The sequence below is a fragment of the Tamandua tetradactyla genome, chromosome X (genome assembly GCF_023851605.1).
Source record: "Tamandua tetradactyla isolate mTamTet1 chromosome X, mTamTet1.pri, whole genome shotgun sequence".
Taxonomy (NCBI): domain Eukaryota; kingdom Metazoa; phylum Chordata; class Mammalia; order Pilosa; family Myrmecophagidae; genus Tamandua; species Tamandua tetradactyla.
Genome location: NC_135353.1, coordinates 17547940 through 17571870, shown reverse-complemented (window position 1 = coordinate 17571870; position 23931 = coordinate 17547940). Strand labels below are relative to the sequence as shown.

The 23931-nt window shown below is 37.9% G+C and overlaps 1 pseudogene; it reads right to left on the bottom strand.

Moving 5' to 3' along the window:
- The window catches only part of LOC143671695 (thiopurine S-methyltransferase pseudogene), a 71932-nt pseudogene that overhangs the window by 35060 nt on the left and 12941 nt on the right, over positions 1 to 23931 (bottom strand).

Below are 23931 nucleotides of genomic sequence, written 5' to 3'. Positions count from 1 at the left end.
TAGTCATGGACAGGTTTTTAACAATGGGAATTTATTAGGTTACAAGTTTGCAATTCTAAGGCTGTGAAAATGTCCAAATTAAGGCATCAACAGGATGATACCTTCTCTGAAGACTGGTTACCACCAAGCTTGGGCTCCTCTGTCAGATAGCAAGACACATGGTGATGTCTGCTGGTCCTCTCCTGGATTTCATTGCTTCCAGCTTCTGGGGGTATATCCTTGTCTCTCAGCTTCTCTGAGGCTTTTTTTGTGAGCTCTTCTTAATTTCATCTCTATGTTTTTTATCCTCTAATAAAGGACTCTAGTAAGAGGATTAAGACCCAGCTTGAATGAGGTAGGTCACATCTTGATTGAAATAACCTAATCAAAAGGTCTCATCCACAATAGGTCTATTCCCACAGAAATGATTAAATTTAAGAACATGTTTTTCTGGGGTCCATAAAGCCTCCAAGCCATCACAGAGGGCATTATCAATAAAAAATAAAAGGCACTGGATGAGGACACAATTATATTACCTCCCTGGAACTTGGTTTCCCCATATGTGAAATGAGGCAGTGGGCAAAATGAGCTCTAAGGGCCTTTCAGTGCTGACATTATGTGCTGTTAAATTGCTGCCCTGCCTTTTTCACTTTACTTTCCTCCTATAATTCAACTCCAGATTTTGCCCAATATACCATCTAACCAAGCGAATACAGTTTGCTCTGAGCCTTTTATGATGCCCTTAAAATCAGAGAGATATTTATATGTTACATTATTAGGTAGATTAATTATACATTAATTGATTCCAATTTTATTCAATGTTCCATTTTATTTTAGGTTTTGTGCAAATTACCATGTTGTACAAGTATAAAACTGTGAAGGCAGAAGTTACAGGAATGATTTTTTTGTTGCTTTTAACATCAAATGAACATGTAATGATGTTTATGTGACATATATAGTAACCTTAAATGATGGATAGGATTCAGAACGCCAGAAGATAAAATTGAAGGGGGCTGGTTGGGGAGTGGGAGCTGGTGGTGGGAGTGGCTGGATGAGTCTGGCTTATTCATAGAACACTGAAGAAAGAGCAAGGGAGTACTGAGGAGTAGGGAGAAAACCAGCAGAACTGGCAGACAGGGGCCTTGAATGGCAGGCAGGGAAGTTTGAACCTGATAACAGACGAAGGATGTCTGCTGTCTGTGTATAGAGTTTCCCAGCTGACCATTAAATAATGAATGTCAATCAGGTCTATTGATTTTGTCCATCCTTTGGAGAGCACGTGCTCCTTCACTCCTCTTAAACTCCCTTAGTACTTTGTCTACTCTTGGTGACTACTTGAGTGACCTCAAAAAACTCACTGGGCTTCAGATTCATCATCTGTAAAACTAGCTGAGATGATCATCACTCATTCATTATCTCCCTCTTTCACTTTCTCTATTGCCAGTCTCTCTCTCTTGCTCTTACTTCACCCAAGTGAATGTATAATCTCATCAGTGGGTTGTCTTATTATACCAGTGATTATCTACTTGATTGGACTGTGGGAGGATGTATATAGTTTGTTTATTTTTTTGGATGTGTACAGTTTGAAGAAGCAAATCCCATAGATAATTCTCCCATCAAATTAAAATCATTAGACCTGATACTTTCTAAAGATTTTCCCCCTGTTTAGGCATTTTGATTTATATTTCCATCTCATGAAAAAGAAAAGTCAATCTGGTGATTTTGGAGAATGTGCAGGAAAAATTAATGATTGTTTTTAACAGCTATCATCCTTTTGGCTACTAGTAATAGAATACCCAACTAAAAGTCACTGGAAAATGAAGACTAAAAGTTTATCATCTCACATCCAAAGTTAGGATGGCTCTAGGATTACTTAATTCAGTGGCTCAATAGTGAATAGTGTCATCAGAGACAAGGGTTTTTTCCATCTGTCTACTTTGTCATCCTTAGCATGTTGGCAGTGTCTACCCTCCAGGTTGCAATTGGCTGCAGCAGCTCCAGACATCATATGCAGATATACTATGCCCAGTAAAGAGGAAGAGGAAACATTTCTTCCTATTTCTTTTTATTATGAAGGAAAACCTTCCCAAGTCAACTTCTATCAGATTCCACCGACCAAATAAGAGAGAGTCACATAGCCACTTCTCAGAAATTTAGCATGTCTAGCTTCAATAGTGGGAAGTGGTTTGGCCTATACAGGAGAAAGGAGGAGGGGAATGGCTATTGGTAAAGCAACTAAGAGCTTTTGCCACATATGTCCTTTTTCCAACATTCCTCTTACTACCCACTCTTCCTTTATGTAGCTGGGTAATTAAAGTATTTAGTATAAATCAGGGCTTTTGTAAATTATCTGAATAATTAGAATCATTGTCAGCCCAGGGCCCTTACTTTATTTCATCTAAAAGTTTACTGATAAATGGGCTTCGATTGTCCAAAATGAGCTTCTCAGGTGCCGAAACCAGATGCATTTTTTTTTTTATTGAATTGGGCTTTAGGAAAATAACTTAAAATGTACAGGGATTGTGATGAAGGGCAGCTTAAATGCTCAATTTTTTTATTATTATTATTTGCTTTTCAAATCTCCATCAGCAACCAAAAATAAGACCAGTTTAAAAGGGTACGTGAATATTTAACATAAAATTAGGAATATGTTGCTAAAAATCAGGAAAGAGTTTAGAGCTATGACCATGAATAAATTGTGAAATATCAGCTTACTTCTCTGCTACAACACTGCCCTAAAGAAGCTTTTCTGTTTCCCCAGCAACCTCACTCGCATTAGCTTGCTTCCCTCAGAGTAAATTAAATGTGATTTTCAAGTACTACACTTCATTATTTCAGAAATCACAATACCTTGCAGAAATAAGAACATTTCATAAATCATATTGGAGTTTATTTTTAAGCCAGAGCAGAGAAAGTATTTATTTGGAAAAATGTTTTTTTCTTTTAAATCTACTAAATTTCCAAGGACTTATAATTTATCTCTATGATGAGGTGGTAAATGGGACATGGTATGTTTCATTTATTTAAAATACATTAGCAATTGCCCAATCATATTTAAAAAATAAAAAGAGTTTTAGTTATCGGGGACTTGAGAAAGACAAAAGCCACATCTTAAACGAACAACCTACGTTTATGATCAAAAGCTCCAAAGGGTAAAAATCATATTAATGCTAACAGCCCGTTTTCTTAAGCAAATTCTCCCATTCATGCCTCAGTTCTCTTGTGAACAATGTTTTCTAAAACATGGGGTTATGTTATATATACATTATTCTCACAAACACATATGTATCCACATACACATGTTCCATGCAATGTGTACTCAAAATCGTCATGCTTTAAATTGTGCATAAATGGTTATTTTAAAATCTGACCTAACCAGGGTGTGTGGGTAGTTTACTGATAGAATTCTCGCTTGCCATGCGGGAGACCAAGGTTCGAGTCCCGGCCCATGTACTTCACAAACAAATAAAAAAACCAACCTCCCAAGGGTGGTCCATACCACTAGTGTATGCACCTCTGGGACTGAGGCATGGTTGAGGGGCCATGAGGATGTAGCTTGAACATGTTGGTTACATCTCTACATGTTCAACAAAAGATCCTAGATACAGTAGGTCCACATCCACGGGAATGGATTAACATACTTTTCTGGGGAACACAACAGCTTCAAAGCGTCACACTAACTTAAGCTGGCCTCAAATTAATCCTTTGTCCCTATCCACATTCAAAAAGGTTTGAGTAGATCCATTATTAATGCCAAATTCATGTATCCCATAAAGTACAACAAGGTTAAATAAAATATAAATCACCTTGTTCACTTATTCCTCAAACATTTAGTCGGTCCCAGTCCTCAGCTAGGTTGTAGGTATCTAGAGATGAATGGCATGAATCTTGTCTATTGATACATAGACAGACCAAAGTAAGGAAGTCCTTCAAGATCACCCCAGTTTGCAGATGAGGGAACTGCTATTACTGTTCTGGGTCAGAGAGACCAAACAAGCCCCTCTAACTTGTATTTTGTTGCTTTCTCTACCATGTGACCATCTCGATTCCTGGGTGGGCAGTAATATGATGCATTCCTAAACACGAAGAAATGGTGATCATGAAGCTACTGTGATCTGATTTGTTTAGGGCTATTTCGAATCTTTTAATCTCTTTAAGTGTGCTGTGCAAAATATGGTATCTGTCAGTGTGCCCTGTTGGCAAAATGGCTGAGAAATACTATTCCAGTGAAACCTGCTTCTGCCTGATGAGAAACCATTGGTGAAGCCCTATGGAAAGTGTCAGAATTGAATTCAGAGAAGAGCAAGTTCTTTCTGGCTGGGATAATTAGGGAAGGCTTGGTAGATGGATGGCATTTCAACTAGATATTGAAACCAGTTGCCTAATTACAGAATGGAATAGATGGGCTTGGTAGCAACCCATGTATAAGACAGTAGGTGTTTAGTCAATGAAAAGCCCATACATTAATATATTCATTAAATCTACCAATGCCTTCTCTGTGCAGGGAGCCATGCTAAGTGCTTGAGATAGGAAGACAATCTGATTTGGTTACACCACTGAGTTGGTCACAGTTTCGTTGGGGGAGATATATTCATAGACAGTGGTTATTAGATTTTAAGCATACTTCATACATGAATGCCATTTGGAAAGCCTGGCATAGTGGAGTCAAGGCAGCTTGACTTGAAAATTGAGGCTGGGGCCACACGCAGAGGCCATATCACTGACGTCTTTGTCTAATGTTTTAAAGAGCTCATGCTTAATCATATATAAAGTTAACAGTTTGACACGTGATTGCTCAAGAATTCACCATATTTCCACTGGTTGACTATGCCATGGATTGCAACTTGCATTGTTCATTCAAAAAGAAAGATCTTCAATGGAAAAATGTATGCATTTAATCTTCTCACTTTCAGATCTATTAAAATGTTAAAAGATAATGAACCTTAAAATTGAGGAAATAGAGTGATTTGATGATAGGCTGCATTAATTTAAGTTTAAAGTCTAATGACGGAGATGGTGCTTGCTTTGCTGATCATACTGCATCTTTGTGTGTTTCTGGTTCATTTTAAAGGAACAGCTAGACATACTGAAGTGCATTGGTACAAAGACTTGACTCTACTCTTCACTACATGAAAAAGGTACAGGAATCATCTGTGTTCCTTTCGTACTCTGCCCTTTCATCAATCCATAGCCCTCTCTTGCCATGGGTGATTTATCTGTCTTCTCAGCTAGACTCTACATTTCATAAAGTAGGAAATACTATTCTTTGCTGTATCCCTGGCACTCAGCACAATGCTTGGCATACATTTGGCACTTAATACATCTGGAATGAATGGATGAGTGAATGAGTTGATAAGGTTTGGAGGTAGAGATGGGGAGAGAGTACAAATTTCTAATTTTGAGAAGACTGTCATGTGAGAGTGGTTAACATACTTGTTGCCTGTGGTTGTCTTCATAAAATGAGGACTGAAGGAAATACAGAGAAACTATAGAGAGACAGAGGGGTCTCTAATCAAGGGAGCTATCACCCATGTTACCTAAAATAAAAATAAATATTTGTATTCTGTATCATTTTTTTTTAACAATTATTTTGGAACATTTTGAAGGAAACTATGGCTATTCTTCCCAGAAAAAAATGCATATATACACATGGAAGCAAAGCTTGCAGACAATGGCCTGTTTTTGGATTCCAAGTTAAGAACTAGATTTCTAGCACTTTCTGGTTAACAAAGCACCTTCACATATATTATCTTAGGAGTAGTGATAATTGTGGAGATAGAAAGCTGGGCTATGAAACCCATTTTGCAGGTGAAGAAAAGGAAGCTCAGAGAGGTTAAGTAATTTGCCTGAGGTCACAAAGCCAGTAAAGGCAGAGCTGGTTTGCATGTCTTAAGATGTTTGATACCAGATGGCAGGGCATAGTAGTTAAGAGGGCAGGCTCTGGAGACAGACCGTCCATGTTTGAATCCTATTGTGGCCACTTAGCAGCTACATAATCTTGGGCAGTTTCTTTAACTTCTTTAAATCTTGGTTTCTTCTTCTGTAAAATGGAGATAATAATAATACCTAAGAAGTTGTTGAGAGGCTAAAATGAGATATATCTAAAATGAGATATATGTCTTAGTACAGTACCTGGCACCTAGTAAGCACTCAATAAACTAGATGTTCTCAGTAAATGATTGCTAGTATTGATGCAATTATTGTTATATTATTATTTGTAGTATTTTTATTTCAATAATTAACTTCTAAGGAGAGAATCCTCTCCTTCAGGACCAGTCAGTCCTGTGAAGCAGCTTTATCTGCACCATTATCCAAGCTATGAGGTTACATGGATGTGTTACATGATTATGCCACCCTGTAATTCAAGTTTTGTTTTTTTTTTTCTTTTAATAGCAGGGATGGGGATAAAAATAGTGGAAATGCTAACCATAATTTTTATGGTTTTAGTTGACAAAGGAGGCTTATATGTAATATATGTTTTGACAAAATAATATTCCCATAATTTATGCAATTTCTAGGAGCCTCAAGAAATCGAGAGCAGACAATGCAATCTCTCCTTCAGAAGTAGACATTCTATGAAATTGGCAAAAATTTAAAACCTTGATAACATCAGAGGTTGTCAAGGATACAAGGAAATAGGAATCCTCATATATTTTTTGTGGGAATGTAAATTGGTACAATTTCCTTAGAAAATAATTGGCATGATCTTTCTGGGAAAAGATTTGGCAGTGTCTATAAAATTTACGGCTGCATACTTTTTTGATATAGCAGCCTCACTTCTAGGAGTTGATTCTACAGAAATAATAGCATAAGTACAGAAATAAATATGTGTAGGGGATGCTTATTGCAACTATTTACAATAGCAAAAATTGTAACATAGATACCCATCAATATAGAAATGACTAAATTATAATAAATCCATAGAATAAAATATTTATGCAACCATTAAAATAAATGAAATAAAGCTATAAGCACTTAAGATGCAAATATTTCAATGATATAAATGAAACAAAGCCATGTATAGCCTAAATCCACCTCCTTTTTAAAAAAGTACCTATGTATATGTATATATACCTCAATATAGGTTTGTATATACCAACAAACTGTTAATAAGGGGTAACTCTATGGATGAGACTGGGAGAATCATCTTTCACATTTAACTTTGGTCATTTTTTAGTGTGATCGTGGATGGATTTTTGGTGGGATTTCCAGTATTTTTCAAGTAAAAAATGTTTTAAACATTCTAAAAGCCAAAAAGAAGTCATAATTTTGATGGTGACAAAAGTAGCAGGAACTTTGAAGCACTATTAGTCTGTGAATTCCTTGACGGAGGAAACAATTTCATTTGTTTTGAAATCTTTGGTTTCTAGCAAGGTACTCAGCACATAGTAGCTTTTTTAAAAAATTAAAGAAATCATAGATTTATAGAAAAAAATCACACACATGGACAGGGGGGCCAAGATGGCGGTTTAGTAAGGTACGCGCGTCTTAGTTCCTCCTCCAGAGCAACTACTAGGTGAACAGAAACAGTGCAGAACAGCTCCCGGGGCCATGGCAGGGACCGGACACACAGCGTACCCCAGTCTGGACTGGCTAGACTGACTGCAAGACTCTGCTGCGGTGAGATCCCCGAATGGCACGTGCCTTCCCAAGCCGCGGCAGCTGGCGGCCGGAGCTCGTCCCTCCCTCCTTCCTGGACCAGCTACGAGTCTCGGATCAGAGGGCTACCCAAGCTGCGGTGGCCGGCAACCGGCGGCCCCCCCGCGGGTGGCTTCCTGGTCCAGTGGCGAATTCCCTGGGCCGCGGCGGCCAGCGACCGGCACCCCTCCAGGGAGAGGAGGGAATTTCCGACAGTGGCAGGGACTGGGTCCAACCAAACACCAATAATGGCATTAATAAAGGAGCCACAGGGTCCCCTCAAGCCGCGGCGGCTGGCACCCCCACCACGCGCGGCCCCCGGACCAACTGAGAGAATTGGATCGGAAATCCCCAGGCCGCGGAGAGCGGTGACCAGGGGGATCCCTGCTGGGAACGGTGCACTCTCCTGTGCTGCGGCGGCCAGCGACCCTCCCCACATTCGGAACCCCAGGCCGGCTGGCATTCTTCCAAGACACTTTGGCTGCCGAACCTCCCCTACGGCGAGAATTTTCCAGAGTTAAAGGACCCACAGCAACTTTTACTGGTGGAACCCGTAGACAAACGTGTGCCACGAGCGCCACCTACTGGGCAGGATAAGAAAAACAGAACCCAGAGATTGCACAGAAAAATCTTTCAACCTGTGGGGTCGAACACCCAGGGAAATCTGACTAAATGCCCAGACGCCAGCAGAAGATAACGGATCATGCTCAGAAAATTGAACATATGGCCCAGTCAAATGAAGAAACCAATAGTTCAAATGAGATACAGGAGCTGAAACAACTAATGCTGAATATACGAACAGAAATGGAAAACCTCTTCAAAAACGAAATCGATAAATTGAGGGAGGACATGAAGAAGACATGGGCTGAACATAAAGAAGAAATAGAGAGACTGAAAAGACAAATCACAGAACTTATGGAAGTGAAAGATAAAGTAGAAAAGATGGAAAAAACAATGGATACCTACAATGACAGATTTAAAGAGACAGAAGATAGAATTAGTGATTTGGAGAATGAAACATCTGAATTCCAAAAAGAAACAGAAACTATCCGGAAAAGAATGGAAAAATTTGAACAAGGTATCAGGGAACTCAAGGACAATGTGAACCGTACAAATATACGTGTAGTGGGTGTCCCAGAAGGAGAAGAGAAGGGAAAAGGAGGAGAAAAACTAATGGAAGAAATTATCACTGAAAATTTCCCAACTCTTAGGAAAGACCTAAAATTACAGATCCAAGAAGTGCAGCACACCCCAAAGAGATTAGACACAAATAGGCGTTCCCCAAGACACTTACTAGTTAGAATGTCAGAGGTCAAAGAGAAAGAGAGGATCTTGAAAGCAGCGAGAGAAAAACAATCTGTCACATACAAGGGAAGCCCAATAAGACTATGTGTAGATTTCTCAGCAGAAACCATGGAAGCTAGAAGACAGTGGGATGATATATTTAAGTTACTAAAAGAGAAAAACTGCCAGCCAAGACTCCTATATCCAGCAAAATTGTCCTTCAAAAATGAGGGAAAAATTAAAACATTGTCAGACAAAAAGTCACTGAGAGAATTTGTGACCAAGAGACCAGCTCTGCAAGAAATACTAAAGGGAGCACTAGAGTCAGATACAAAAAGACAGAAGAGAGAGGTATGGAGAAGAGTGTAGAAAGAAGGAAAATCAGATATGATATATATAATACAAAAGGCAAAATGTTAGAGGAAAATATTATCCAAACAGTAATAACACTAAATGTTAATGGACTGAATTCCTCAATCAAAAGACATAGACTGGCAGAATGGATTAAAAAACAGGATCCTTCTATATGCTGTCTACAGGAAACACATCTTAGACCCAAAGATAAACATAGGTTGAAAGTGAAAGGTTGGGAAAAGATATTTCATGCAAATAACAACCAGAAAAGAGCAGGAGTGGCTATACTAATATCCAACAAATTAGACTTCAAATGTAAAACAGTTAAAAGAGACAAAGAAGGACACTATATACTAATAAAAGGAACAATTAAACAAGAAGACATAACAATCATAAATATTAACGCACCGAACCAGAATGCCCCAAAATACGTGAGGAATACACTGCCAACACTGAAAAGGGAAATAGACACATATACCATAATAGTTGGAGACTTCAATTCACCACTCTCATCAATGGACAGAACATCTAGACAGAGGATCAATAAAGAAATAGAGAATCTGAATATTACTATAAATGAGCTAGACTTAACAGACATTTATAGGACATTACATCCCACAACAGCAGGATACACCTTTTTCTCAAGTACTCATGGATCATTCTCAAAGATAGACCATATGCTGGGTCACAAAGCAAGTCTTAACAAATTTAAAAAGATTGAAATCATACACAACACTTTCTCAGATCATAAAGGAATGAAGTTGGAAATCAATAATAGGCTGAGTGCCAGAAAATTCACAAATACGTGGAGGCTCAACAACACACTCTTAAACAATGAGTGGGTCAAAGAAGAAATTGCAAGAGAAATTAGTAAATAACTCGAGGCGAATGAAAATGAAAACACAACATATCAAAACTTATGGGACGCAGCAAAGGCAGTGCTAAGAGGGAAATTTATTGCCCTAAATGCCTATATCAGAAAAGAAGAAAAGGCAAAAATGCAGGAATTAACTGTCCACTTGGAAGAACTGGAGAAAGAACAGCAATCTAATTCCAAAGCAAGCAAAAGGAAAGAAATAACAAAGATTAGAGCAGAAATAAATGAAATTGAAAACATGAAAACAATAGAGAAAATCAATAAGACCAGGAGTTGGTTCTATGAGAAAATCAATAAGATTGATGGGCCCTTAGCAAGATTGACAAAAAGAAGAAGAGAGAGGATACAAATAAATAAGATCAGAAATAAAAGAGGAGACATAACTACTGACCTCACAGAAATAAAGGAGGTAATAACAGGATACTATGAACAACTTTACGCTAATAAATACAACAATTTAGATGAAATGGACGGGTTCCTGGAAAGACATGAACAACCAACTTTGACTCAAGAAGAAATAGATGACCTCAACAAACCAATCACAAGTAAAGAAATTGAATTAGTCATTCAAAAGCTTCCTAAAAAAAAAAGTCCAGGACCAGATGGCTTCACATGTGAATTCTATCAAACATTCCAGAAAGAATTAGTACCAACTCTCCTCAAACTCTTCAAAAAAATCGAAGCGGAGGGAAAACTACCTAATTCATTCTATGAAGCCAACATCACCCTCATACCAAAACCAGGCAAAGTTTTACAAAAAAAGAAAACTACAGACCAATCTCTCTAATGAATATAGATGCAAAAATCCTCAATAAAATTCTAGCAAATCGTATCCAACAACACATTAAAAGAATTATAAATCATGACCAAGTAGGATTCATCCCAGGTATGCAAGGATGGTTCAACATAAGAAAATCAATTAGTGTAATACACCATATCAACAAATCAAAGCAGAAAAATCACATGATCATCTCAATTGATGCAGAGAAGGCATTTGACAAGATTCAACATCCTTTCCTGTTGAAAACACTTCAAAAGATAGGAATACAAGGGAACTTCCTTAAAATGATAGAGGGAATATATGAAAAACCCACAGCTAATATCATCCTCAATGGGGAAAAATTGAAAACTTTCCCCCTAAGATCAGGAACAAGACAAGGATGTCCACTATCACCACTATTATTCAACATTTTGTTGGAGGTTCTAGCCAGAGCAATTAGACAAGAAAAAGAAATACAAGGCATCAAAATTGGAAAGGAAGAAGTAAAACTATCACTGTTTGCAGACGATATGATACTATACATCGAAAACCCAGAAAAATCCACAACAAAACTACTAGAGCTAATAAATGAGTACAGCAAAGTAGCAAGTTACAAGATCAACATTCAAAAATCTGTAGCATTTCTATACACTAGTAATGAACAAGCGGAGGGGGAAATCAAGAAACGAATCCCATTTACAATTGCAACTAAAAGAATGAAATACCTAGGAATAAATTTAACTAAAGAAACAAAAAACCTATATAAAGAAAACTACAAAAAACTGTTAAAAGAAATCACAGAAGACCTAAATAGATGGAAGGGCATACTGTGTTCATGGATTGGAAGACTAAATATAGTTAAGATGTCAATCCTACCTAAATTGATTTACAGATTCAATGCAATACCAATCAAAATCCCAACAACTTATTTTTCAGAAATAGAAAAACCAATAAGCAAATTTATCTGGAAGGGCAGGGTGCCCCGAATTGCTAAAAACATCTTGAGGAAAAAAAACGAAGCTGGAGGTCTCGCGCTGCCTGACTTTAAGCCGTATTATGAAGCCACAGTGGTCAAAACAGCATGGTATTGGCATAAAGATGGATATATCGACCAATGGAATCGAATAGAGTGCTCAGATATAGACCCTCTCATCTACGGACATTTGATCTTTGATAAGGCAGCCAAGCCAACTCAACTGGGACAGAACAGTCTCTTCAATAAATGGTGCCTAGAGAACTGGATATCCATATGCAAAAGAATGAAAGAAGACCCATATCTCACACCCTATACAAAGGTTAACTCAAAATGGATCAAAGATCTAAACATTAGGTCTAAGACCATAAAACAGTTACAGGAAAATGTAGGGAGATATCTTATGAAACTTACAATTGGAGGTGGTTTTATGGACCTTAAACCTAAAGCAAGAGCACTGAAGAAGGAAATAAATAAATGGGAGCTCCTCAAAATTAAACACTTTTGTGCATCAAAGAACTTCATCAAGAAAGTAGAAAGACAGCCTACACAATGGGAGACAATATTTGGAAATGACATATCAGATAAAGGTCTAGTATCCAGAATCTATAAAGAGATTGTTCAACCCAACAACAAAAAGACAGCCAACCCAATTACAAAATGGGAAAAAGACTTGAACAGACACCTATCAGAAGAGGAAATACAAATGGCCAAAAGGCACATGAAGAGATGCTCAATGTCCCTGGCCATTAGAGAAATGCAAATGAAAACCACAATGAGATATCATCTCACACCCACCAGAATGGCCATTATCAACAAAACAGAAAATGACAAGTGCTGGAGAGGATGCGGAGAAAGAGGCACACTTATCCACTGTTGGTGGGAATGTCAAATGGTGCAACCACTGTGGAAGTCAGTTTGGCGGTTCCTCAAAAAGCTGAATATAGAATTGCCATACGACCCAGCAATACCATTGCTGGGAATCTACTCAAAGGACTTAAGGGCAAAGACACAAACGGACATTTGCACACCAATGTTTATAGCAGCGTTATTTACAATTGCAAAGATATGGAAACAGCCAAAATGTCCATCAACAGAAGAGTGGCTAAACAAACTGTGGTATATACATACGATGGAATACTATGCAGCTTTAAGACAGGATAAACTTATGAAGCATGTAATAACATGGATGGACCTAGAGAACATTATGCTGAGTGAGTCTAGCCAAAAACTAAAGGACAAATACTGTATGGTTCCACTGATGTGAACCGACATTCAAGAATAAACTTGGAATATGTAAAAAAAAAAAAAAAAATTCTTATGACAACACAAAAAGCAATATTTTAACCAGTGTAATTTTAAAGATAAACCACAAGGGGAAGAATTTAATCTAAAGAAAGCGAGAACTATAATAAATCTGTAATAATTGAGAGTTTTGTACAGTCACAAGGAAAGAATACTAAATCAGTGGAATAAAGAATCCAGAAATACATTCAACACAGAATTTTTATCTGCTTTGCAACAATGGTAGTATTATGTAACAGTTGGAAAATGGTTATCATTTCAATAAATACTTTTGTGCCAATTAAACAGAAAAAGAAAACAGGAAGAAAAATAGGTGCCCCATCTAGTAGGGCCAAGAAATACAGAAAGAGGAAACAAAGAAAATGGAGAAGAAGAAATAAAATTTAAAATATTAAAAATCTTCGCAGAATTAAATAGTAAGAGTTTCCAAAATAAAAGTGACCACTAGGTCTCTAATATGATTGTTTAAAAAAAAAAATCCACATCAAGACCCACTACTGTGATATTTGAGAACACTGAGGATAAGGAGAAGATCGTAAAAGTCTCTGGAGGGGGAAAGGGAGGTGTGCCAGATAGCTTTGCTTTGTAACAAATCACCCCAAAAGTTTAGGGGCCTAAAACAATTCTGTGGTTGGTGGTGACTCTTTCAGTCTCGAGAGGGGCGCATGCTGGTTGTATGAGGTGAGATGGCTTCATCCAGGCATCAGGAACTTAAAGGCAATGGCTGGGGCTTCCCTCTACTTGGTCTCTTGGCTTCCGGGAAGCTAGCCTGGGTTTGTTCACAGGGTGAAAGATACCCAGCAGCAAGTTAGAGTGCACCCAATGCACAAGCACTTTTCAAGCCCATGTTTGCATCATATTTATTATTGTCCTGTTATTATCCAGCCCAGAGTCCAGGTGGAAGTAGAGGATCCCAGAGTCTAGATAAAGTGAGATGTGATTCTCTGGGGCCATTTTAGCAACCGTCAATCATGAAGGTATGTGCAAGAATTAAAAATCAAAAGGTAATCAGACTTCTCAACAGCAACTCTGAAAGCTGGAAATTAGGAGAGGGAAAAGTATTTCTAACCTTAAAATTCTAAGAGAAAATTTCCAACATGGAATTCTCTATCTGTCCAAACTCTCAAACACTGGTAAGGATAAACAGTTTCAATTTTTTCATCTCCAATTCTTCTGAAGGATGTGCTCCTAGTTTGTTAGGTAATAATTTGGAGAGGATGGTAGGTTAAATTATGCCAGAAAAAAATGTTCTTAATCCAAATCCATTCCTGTGGGCATGAACCCATAGTAAACAGGACTTGCTGCAAATGTTATTCTTAGATGAAGTATGGCCAACTAAATCAGTTTGGGCTTCAATCCAGATTACTGTAGTCCTTTATAAACAGTTTGAAATTCAGACCTCAAGGGAGAAAGCCACTGCTTCCACCAGATGCTGGAAGTCAACAGAACCTGAAAGAGAAAGCAGAGGACAGCGCCATGTGCATTGCCATGTAACAGAAAAGCCAAGGAGCCAAGGATCACCAGCAGCCAGCTCTGGAATGCCACAGGCTTCAGGGAGAAAGCATCGGCTTGCTGACAGCTCTATTTTGGACTTCTGCTAGCCTGCAAACTGTGAGCCAGTATATTCCCATTGTATGGTGTGCTGGTTTGAAAGGATGTATGCACCCTAGAAAAACCATGTTTTAACCCTAATCCCATTTTGTACGGGCAGCAATTTCGTCTAATCCCTATTCAGTACTATATGTGTGAATCTGTAATTAGATCAACTCCTTGGAGATGTGACTCAATCAAGAGTGGTTTTTAAACTAGATTAGGTGGAGATATGTCTCCACCCATTAGGGTGGGTCTTAATTAATTTACTGGAATCCTTTAAAAGAAGAAACATTTTGGAGAATGTGAGAGGTTCTGAGAGAGCAGAACGATGTAGCCACGAGAAGCAGAGTCTACCAGCCAGCAGTCTTTGGAGATGAAGAAGGAAAATGCCTCCCGGAGAGCTTCATGAAACAGGAAGCCAGGAGAGAAAGCTAGCAGATGACACTGTGTTTGCCATGTGCCTTTTCAGATGAGAGAGAAACCCTGACTGTGTTCACCATGGCCTTCTCACTTGAGAGAGAAACCCTGAACTTCACTGGACTTCTTGAACCAAGGTATCTTTCCCTGGATGCCTTAGATTGGACATTTCTATAGACTTACTTTAATGGGGTCATTTTCATGGCCTTAGAACTGTAAACTTGCAACTTATTAAATTCCCCTTTTAAAAGACATTCCATTTCTGGTATATTGCATTCTGGCAGCTAGCAAACTAGAACATATGGTATTAGTTTTAGCAGCCAGGAAACTAATACTAGGGAGGATGAAGAAGAAAAAATTCATGCATGTGTACATGTGGTAAGAAGATGACATTTTATAAGAAGCTAGATCCTCACCTTTGTATAAGAAGCTGATTCCTCAGAATATGGAATCAATAATTAAAGTCTAAAATTGAAAAAGGAATGTTAGACAACAGTATAAGCACATTCTTTAGAAATATAGAAACAAATCTGAAGGGATTGTCTGGGAGAGAAGGCATCAGAGTTGAGGCAGAAGAGCAGGGAATTCCAACTTTCTATTATAAGCCTTCAAATGATTTGACTTTGCAAACTAGGTATTGTGTTTATTTAAAAAGAAAACCTAAACTCACCCCAAAAACTAGAGGGCAGAATGATGTGAATGGACCAATGTCATCAAGAAAAGCAAAGGAGGATCCAGGACTGTTTGGAATTTATACCTGCAGAAATGGAAGAGTTCTGCAAGGCTCCCCCATCCTTTCCCTCTGAAACAGCCTGCTGGTGATTGCAAAAGAGCTTGTCTTTCCAGAGATATTTCAAACAACTCACTCCCTGGTTACCAAATATATTTATTAAATGTTTCCTCGAGGTTTTTCAAAATTGATAAGATCCTCGGGGAATGAAATGTCTTTAAAAGGAAGTTGGCTGTCCTTTAAGAATACAAAAAAAGCTCATAAACTTCCCGTATCACATGCAGACAGTGTTGGCTAATTGTACAGACCTAGGGTGCTGTCCCTGCATATTTACACACACACACAAACACACACACCCATGTAAGCATGTGCAAGCAGCTGGTCCAGACAGAAAGAACCTCCTGACTCAGCTTCTGTTTGTCCTCACACAACCTGAAGTAAAGAAGACAACGCCTGTCAAAATCATGAAGCTTATTTTCTTCAACCCAGCTCATTTTCAGTCTTTTTTTCTACCCACCTCAGAAAGAATATGGATAATTGTGAGGTGCAAACTTAATTCTTTTATAGAATTACTACAGCAGCATACCTACATTTCTTTAATTGTATCAGCTACACGAATGCCACTGCTCCAAATATGCCTTGAACTAATGCTTCTCAATCAAACTGTAAAATGCACACAAATCATCCAAGGGCCTGGTTAAAATGTGGATTCTGATTCAGCAGGTCTGGGAAGAGATCTGAATTGCTGCATTTTCGAACATGCTTCCAGGAGATGCTGATCCTGCTGGTTCATGGACTGTATTTTTAGCAGTGAAACCTTAAACTGATTTTGCCATTTGCCAAGCATGTGCTAGTGAAAACCAGAAGCTTCTCGATGGCCTAGCTGATTCACTGAATAGTCATTTCTGGTTGGTCAGAGACTTTGGCAGTGTGCCATTCTCTGTAGATTTTCCTCTGTTTGGTTCATATTAGATATTTAAGTCTGTTCTGCCTCTATAGACTGCAGATAACAAAGAGGATGAGAAAGAAAAACATGACCAAAATCACAATCTTATAAATAAGCCCATTTCCTCATAATTTGTAGAGTTGGCAAGAAACCAGAGTTACAGACATCAGAGATAAAGAAAATTAACCACATTAAATACTTTGTTCCTTTGGTTAAAACATAATGCTTTTAAGAGTTATCCTGCTAAATGACATCAATGTATAGATAAATACCTATAGAAAGAAGTTAATATCATAAATAAAATTAAAAGGAAAAAATGTTGGGGAAAAAGTTGCAAAAAATAATCAGCCACTCTAATTAAGCTTACTTAAATGGTAGTTCCTTTCTGGGAAGTGCTATTGTGGACCCTCAGGGAGACAGACAGATGGCTCCCCATGGAACTTCACTCTGGCCCTGACTTGGAAGAGGGCAAGCTTGTCTTTGGAACCTTCTTTTTCTTTTTCCCCTTCTTGGCACAAGTCACCGCTGGCTGTGGGCCCTGACCATACTCTTGGCCAGTGGGGATCCTGGGGAAAATGGGCTCCTTCCATTTCACACCCACACCATCATCACCACCACCAAAAACACTCATGAGTAGCACTCACATTTTTAAAAAAAAATTCCACCCAAATCAGTCATCCCAATCCTATATATTTTTCTTAAACTTTCACTACCTGTTACTAACCTTTCTTCTACTTCTTGGAGAAAGTACAAGGGCAAGAATCAAATGAACACCAGTGGGAAAATGTGGGAGCAGTTGGACATGTGTAATGATCATGAAAACTAACAGCTAATGGGGCTTCTGGTATAGTAGGGCTTAAACATTTGACATGAATAACGTGCTGACCTCCAGCCATCCTGAGAAGTGAGATGCTTCTCTGCTGGGAAGGAGCACATACATGTCTAACAGTCCACACGTATGGTTCTTTGTAGATGTTGCCTGCAGATGTGTTTTTATTTTATATATGCATAAGCCTATATTTCTTCGTATTAAAAATTATTCCTGGTGGATGAACCTGGCCCTGGCATTATGGAATTGAGAATGCCTTCTTTACCAAAAGGGGGGAAAGACAGGAAGCAAAATAAAATTTCATTGGCTAAGAAATTTCAAATAGAGTCAAAAGGCTATTCCAGAGGTTATTCTTATGCAAGCATCAGCCAGAAATATCTAGCTAATGCCATGATATGCTAAGCTCCAACCAAGGGTATTCCTGAAAACCCTGTAATACCCAGGGCTCTATCTGAAACTCTACAAAAGTTTTGTTTAGTAAGTTTATTTTTTCAGAAACTTAAGCCCTCTATATTGTCCTGTGCCAGATGAGCCCTGAAACCCAGAGGTAGCAGTCTCTCCAAGAACATCAATCAGTTTCATTCCTCTACCCCAGCATGATAACCCCTTCCAGCATGAAGAAGTTAAAATGGTCTTTGCCCAGATATCCCTGAAGATTGAGAGAATGATCAAATGAGGAGGTGTAACTGAGAAATTCAGATTTAACAAATAATTATGACTACTGACTTATGTATAGATATTTCTTTTTAGTTCCTAGTGTATTGGAATAGCTAGAAAGAAATTCTGGAAATTTTTGAACTGTAATCCAGTAGCTTTGACCTTTGATAATAATTGTATAGCTATATAGCTTTCATCATGTGACTGGGTGATTGTAAAACCCTTGTGGCCAACACTCCCTTTATCCAGTGTATGAGTAGATGAGTAATAAAGACAAAATAATAATGGGGGGGGGAATAAGGGATATGTGTTGTTTTGGGTTTTCTTTTAATTTTTTTTTTAAGTAATGGAAATGTTCTAAAATTGATTGTGGTGATGAATGCACAGCTATATCATCATGCTGTGAGTCACTGATTGTATACTTTGAATGGATTATATGGTGTGTGAATGCATCTCAATAAAATTGCATAAAAAATTTAAAAAAAATCACACACATATACAATGTTCACATATTCCACCTTATTATTATCACCTTGCATTAGTGTGGCACTTATTACAATCAATTAAAAAACATTTTGAAAATGTACTATTAACTATAGTCCATGGTTTAAATCTGGGGTCATTGTTTGCATTATGCAGTAGTATTTTTTTTTTTTTGATTTATAGTTTAGGAACATATGTATAACCTAAATTTCCCCTTTTAACCACATTCAAATATATAATTCAGTATTGTTAATTATGTCCACAATGTTGTGCCATCATTACCACCATCCATTACCAAAATATTTCCATCAAGCCAAGTAGAAATTCTGTACAATGTAAACATTAATTTCCCATTCCTTATACCCATCCAGGTCCCTGTAACCTACATTCCAGTTTCTGACTCTATGAGTTTGCTTATTCTTTTTATTTCATTTCAATGAGATCATACAATATTTGTCCTTTTGTGTCTGGCTTATTTCACTCAACATAGTGTCCTCAAGGTTCATGCATGTTGCCACATGTATTAGAACTCCATTCCTTTTTATGGCTGAGTAACATTTCATTGTGTGTATATACCACATTTTATTTATTCATTCATCACTTGATGGTCACTTGCAATTGGGTGGCTTCTATCTTTTGGCAATTGTGGATGATGCCACCATGAACATTGGTGTGCAAATATCTATTTGATTCCTGCTTTTGATTTTCTGTGGTATATACCTGGAATTGGGAATGCCAGGTCATTTTCCTGCGAAAATGCCAAACTGTCTCCCACAGGGTCTACACCATTTTATGTTCCCACTGACAATGAATGACTGTTCCTATTTTGCCATTATCTCCAACATTTGCAATTTTCCACTTTTAATAGTAGCCATTCTAGTGGGTGTTAAATGTTATATCATTGTGGTTTTGATTTGTATTTCCCTAATACCTAATGATGTGGAGCATCTTTTCAAATGCTTTTGGGCCATTTGTATATCTTTGGGAAAATACCTATTTAAGTCTTTTGCCATATATAGTTGTTTATTTTTTTGCATGGGCAGGCACCGGAAATCAAACCCGGGTCTCCAGCATGGCAGATGAGAACTCTTCCTGCTGAGCCACCATGGCCCACCCTTTTGCCCGTATTTTAATTGGGCTGTTAGTCTTTTTTGTCAAGTTGTAATGGTTCTTTATCCATTCTGGGTATGAAAACTTATGTGATTTCCAAATATTTTCTCACATTATGTAGGCTTTCATTTTACTATCATGATAAAGTCCTTTGATGCTCACCAGCGTTTAATTAAATCTCATGTATCGTATTTCTTTTGCGGCTTATACTTTGCATAGAAAGTCTAAGAAACCATTGCCAAACACAAGGTCTTGAAGATGCTTCCCTATATTTTCTTTTAGTATTTTTTATAGTTCTGGTTCTTATATTTATGTCTTTCATCCGTTTTGAGTTGATTTTTGTAAATGGCATGAGGTAAAGGTCCACCTTCATTCTTTTGCATGTGGATATTTGATTTTCCCAGTACCATTTGTTGACAGACTACTCTTTCTCAGTTGAGTGGATATGGCACCCTTGTCAAAAATCAATTGGCCATAAACATGAGGGTTGATTTCTGAACTCTCAGTTCTAGGCCATTGATCTATATGTCTATCCTTGTGCCATGCTGTTTTGATTATTGTGGCTTTGTAATAAGCTTTAAGATTGGAAAGTGTGATTTTTCCACCTTCATTCTTTTTCAAGATGATTTTGGCTCCTTGGGCTCCTAACCTTTCCATATAAATTTTTGATTGGCGTTTCCATTTCTGCAAAAAAGGTTATTTGAATTTTGATTAAGAATGCTTTGAATTTGTAAATACCTTTGGGACGAATTGACAGCTTAACAATATGTAGTCTTCCTTTTTTGAGAGCTGTTCCGTTTCTGGTATATTGCATTCTGGCAACTTTAACAAAATAAAATACCTTTTTATTTCTTTCTCTTGCCTAATTGCTCTAGCTAGTACTTCCAGTGCATGTTGAATAACACTGGTGACAATGGGGATCCTTGTCTTGTTCCTGATCTTAAAGAGAATCTGTCAGTCTGTCACCATTGAGTACAATGTTAACTGTCAATTTTTCACATACGCCCTTTATCTTGTTGACGAAGTTTCTTTCTATTCCTAGTTTTGAAATGTTTTTATCCAGAAAAGCTGTTGGACTAAGTCCAATGCCTTTTAAGTTTGAAGCTTACTGGTATTTTTCACAATTCACCATCCTCTTCTTCCCACTCCTCCCTTGATGTTGCACAGTGTTCTACTGGGTTCCAGAGTTTCAAATTAGTTGATTCAGACAGTTCCTGAAAGTTCAATAATTGTTTTTTTGGAGGGACTGATTCCTGGAGCTTTTTTTTTTTTTTTTTTTTTTAAAGTATTTTTTTATTTTATTATTTTTTGTTTGTTTGTTTGTTTCTTACATGGGCTGGGGCCGGGAATCGAACCGGGGTCCTCCGGCATGGGAGGCAAGCACTCTTGCCCGCTGAGCCACCGCGGCCCGCCCTTCCTGGAGCTTTTTAGTCCACCATCTTCTCACAATCCTCCTTATAGTAGGTGTCTTGAAAATGTTTTTGCAATGTGACTCAGAAATGAGTGAAAGATCAACTGAACATGACTGATTGCTGATAATATGCATGGACTTGAGGGATGTGGATAAATAAGATATGCATGGCCTAGTCAACAAGAATTGACAATACATTTAGGGAAATGTTTTGCTACAAAATATTATAAGTGCCTTAAGGCAAGTGAAGACATAGGGTTGAGGGTTTCAGTGTAAGGAACACTTTTATTCTGTTTGGAAAATCAAGAAAGTCTTCATCTAGAATGTAAGACTGGAGATAGACCTGGGAAAATAGCTTAGATTTTCAAAGGTGAAAATCGAATAGAGCTAAAATGGGATGGTGAGACCCTACAAGATGTATGAGAATGCCTGGAACAAAGGTTTAGTAGTAGAAAAGCATATTTCAACTAGAGTGTACAGAGCAATGACAGATTTTTTTTAAACAGTTGGAGGTTACACTAGGGGAGATGCTGAATGCCAAGGTTAGGAGTTTGTGATTAATTTGTCAGACAATGAGGAATTTTTGAGGCTTTGAGTAGGGAAATCATTTAAATGGATCTTTCCTTTAGGAAGGCTGTTCTGGCAGTAATATGAATGCTTGGCCTTGAGGTGGTGGCTGATGCAGCAGTTTAAGGTCTTGATTTAGAGCCAGGGATGTAGGAAGGAAAAGATGCAAGTAGGTTGATTACCATTCACTAGCTCATTTGAGAACTGGCTCCATGCCTCATTCTTTTACATATTTTCCTTGGAGTCCAACCTGGTGCCTGTCATGGGTATTTGGTGACTATGTGTGGCTAGAAGGGGGATACTCTGGAGGTAAAATCTTCAGAGGCAATGCAGAACTATAGCAGATTTTCATCAACATGTTCCATATTTTCCCTTTGTTTTCCATGAGGAACTTGCTTTTGTTACACTGACAGTTTCAAGAATATAACCTTCATTTACATCAAAGAACGCTTTAGCTGTTACACCAAGATTTTAGAGAAAACAGTACAGCCTAAACAGCTAGTGACTTTGATTTTCTTTAAAGCAAAGAAGAAACATTTAAGACAGATATTCAGTAGCTATCAAACTTTATCAAGGGATGTGGATAAATAAGATATGTGTATTAGTTAGGGTTCTCTAGAGAAACAGAATCAACAGGGAACACTTGCAAATATAAAATTTATAAAAGTCTCACATGACCGCAGGAACGCAGAGTCCAAAATCCACAGGACAGGCTGCGAAGCCGACGACACCAATGGATGGCCTGGATGAACTCCGCAGGAGAGGTTCACCAGCCAAAGCAGGAATGAAACCTGTCTCCTCTGAGCCCTCCCCTTTGGTTGATTACAAATGGAATCAGCTGTGGATGCAGCTGACGTGATCATGACCTAATCCTATGAAATGTCCTCATTGCAACAGACAGGCCAGTGCTTGCCCAATCAGATAAACAGGTACCACAATTTGGCCAAGTTGACACGTGTCCCTAACCATGACAGTATGCATGGTCTAGTCAACAAGAATTGACAATACACTTAGGGAGATGTTTCCTTCAATAAGGTGTTGGTCTTTTCTACCTAAAGCCATCATCCTCTAACACAGCTGACTGCTCCCAACTTCTGAAAATTCTTCTAATTGCTTTCTCTGATCTCTGAGCATCTCCCTCACTGCCCATTTAAATGTGATACATATGACAGCAACAGCTAACCCTTAATCACTTACAATTATTGTGAAATTAAAAAAAAATGTCTAAAACATATGTAGTTGACAATTTGAAGCTCAGAGAGTTTATGTGACTTGCCCAAGGTCCATCAACTAGTAAACAGTAGAGCCACTTTTTTGAATCTCATGTATTTTTCTGAAGTACCTATTCTGATATTTGCCTGTAAAGTGCAAAAACAATGCTGGCACCTTAGCACAAATCAACGTAGTATCACTAAATTCAATTGGTTATTGTATTCTTCCCCACCATGTATTCACCAAAAAAATATGTGTGGTTTATGTGTATGTGTGTGTATACACCAGTTTCACTTAAGAATGTCATTGATGAAAAAGTAAAGATTATTAGTTTTATTAAATATTGACTCTTGTGTTCATGTCTTTTTAATAATCTGTGTAACAATATGGAAACTATACATAGAGTAGTTCTGCTGCATACCAAACTGTAAGAGTTGTCCTGAGGACAGGGCCTTGTTTGATTTATTCTGTTCTTACCATGCTTTGTATTTCTTAAACTTTTGGGGGGGGGTTCCATCTTGATTTATTTACACTGTTTTTGATTGCATCACTTTCTTTAATTTTAATAATGGTCATTCTAGAGAGTTCAACATACCTATGTGATTATCACAGTCTACTGGTATCATTTTTTTAAAGTGGAAAAACTGTGAGGCTTTTTTCTGTGGGTAATAGCAGTACTATTACCAATTTTATCACTTTGAGTGAAGTATGGAAAACTTACTTCCACTTAGGTCCTTTTCCCTTATCCACTTTCAAATATTCAGTCTTGAGTACTAGATGGTGTTAAGATGTTTATGTCTATCATC